Raw genomic sequence first — 1,733 nt, 5'->3', positions numbered from 1 at the left:
AGAGTTAGTCCAACAGACTGCTGATGTTGTTGCTGTTATCCGAGAGAGAATGAAGACAGCGCAGTCGAGACAGAAGAGTTATGCCGATGTGCGTCGTAGGCCATTGCAGTTTGAGGTTCGCGATCATGTGTTCTTGAAGATAGCACCTCTTAAGGGTGTGATGCGGTTTGGCAAGAAGGGAAAGTTGAGTCCCAGATTTATTGGCCCATTTGAGATCTTGGATAGAATTGGTGATCGAGCTTACAGGTTAGCCCTACCACCAGATCTTGACAGAGTTCATAATGTTTTTCACGTCTCTATGCTCAGGAAATATATTGCGAATCCTTCTCATGTTCTTCGCCACGAGCCATTGGATTTGACGTTGAATTTGAAGTACCAAGAGATTCCGGTCCAGATTCTGGATCGCAAAGTGAAAGTGTTGAGGAACAAAGAAATCGGCATTGTTAAAGTCCTTCGGAGGAATCATCTGATTGAAGAAGCCACGTGGGAACCAGAGGATGAGATGAAAGAGAAGTATCCTGAATTGTTTGTGCAGTGACGTCAATTTCGAGGACGAAATTTCCTCTAAGGAAGGGAGATTGTAATATCCAAGCCTGGTGAACGGTACAGTTTAAGATTTCGTATGTTTATGGATTATTTGGTTAAGATTAAGTTTGAACTAGATGTTAAGAGTTGTGATTATGGGTCATAGTATTGTTGGTTATTATTGTTTTGTGGTATTGTTGATATTAGTTGATGGGTAGTTGTGTTGTACCAGCGTTGCGATTCGATTTTTGTTGCATAGAGTTGTTCTGGCCGAGAGCAGACCGCACCCGCGGTGATTTGTGCAGCGCACCCGCGGTCTTTATTGCAAAATTTGTGGAATTGCCAAAGAGACACCGCACCCGCGGTGGGATAGGTACCGCACCCGCGGTCGTCGATTTCAGAAATTTGGTTGAGGTGCCGAAGGCACACCGCACCCGCGGTGCATGAACAGTAGAAGCGTGTTTCGAGATTTTAATTGTTTAAATAGATTAGTTAGTCTCATTTTTCTCATTCTTTCCCCTCATTCTCGATTCTTCAGTCTTTGGGAGAGCTAGGGTTCCATTTCCTTTCTTTTCCTTCCTTTGATTCAAGTATCTTGTGGGAGTTTTGAAGTGTGAGCAAGGTTCTTTTGGAGTTTAAGGAGCTAAGGTAAGCTTGTGGTATAGTTTATTCTTGGTTTTGGTGTTTGGAGAAATCATGGGTTTGTTGATGGTGTTGGTTTTATGCATGAAATGTTATGGGTTTTTGTTTATTGGGTTATTGATGGTTCTATTTATGGTTTATTATTGTAGGTTGTGTACCAAGGGTATAGATTCAAGGTTCTAAGTGTTGTAAGTGGAATTCATTTCTTTGTGCTCACATGATAATATATGTATGGTGTTTCAATGGTTTTAATGTGCTATTCCCTTCACTTGATTCATGTTATGTATTATTACACTTCGTTGTATATTATAGAGGCATTTTATGTCTCAACCATGTCAAAGGGAATACAAGAGAAAAGATAGTATTCAAAGTGTTTGATTTAATGTCCAAGAGAGAGTTTAAATGTTTTATTGGATTGATAGATACATAGTCAGAGATTGCATGCAATAAGTTGATCAACGACCATAGGCTTATATCCCTCAGAGTTATCGATTCATATCGATGGGATAGAGGCACAGAGACAGAGATACTATATAGATATCAATCCAACAGAGAAAAGAGAAATA

Source organism: Primulina huaijiensis, chromosome 1 (assembly GCF_012295235.1).
Source record: "Primulina huaijiensis isolate GDHJ02 chromosome 1, ASM1229523v2, whole genome shotgun sequence".
In the NCBI taxonomy this organism is placed as follows: Eukaryota; Viridiplantae; Streptophyta; class Magnoliopsida; order Lamiales; family Gesneriaceae; genus Primulina; species Primulina huaijiensis.
The sequence above is the reverse complement of the archived record's forward strand: the minus strand, read 5'-3'. Positions refer to the sequence as shown.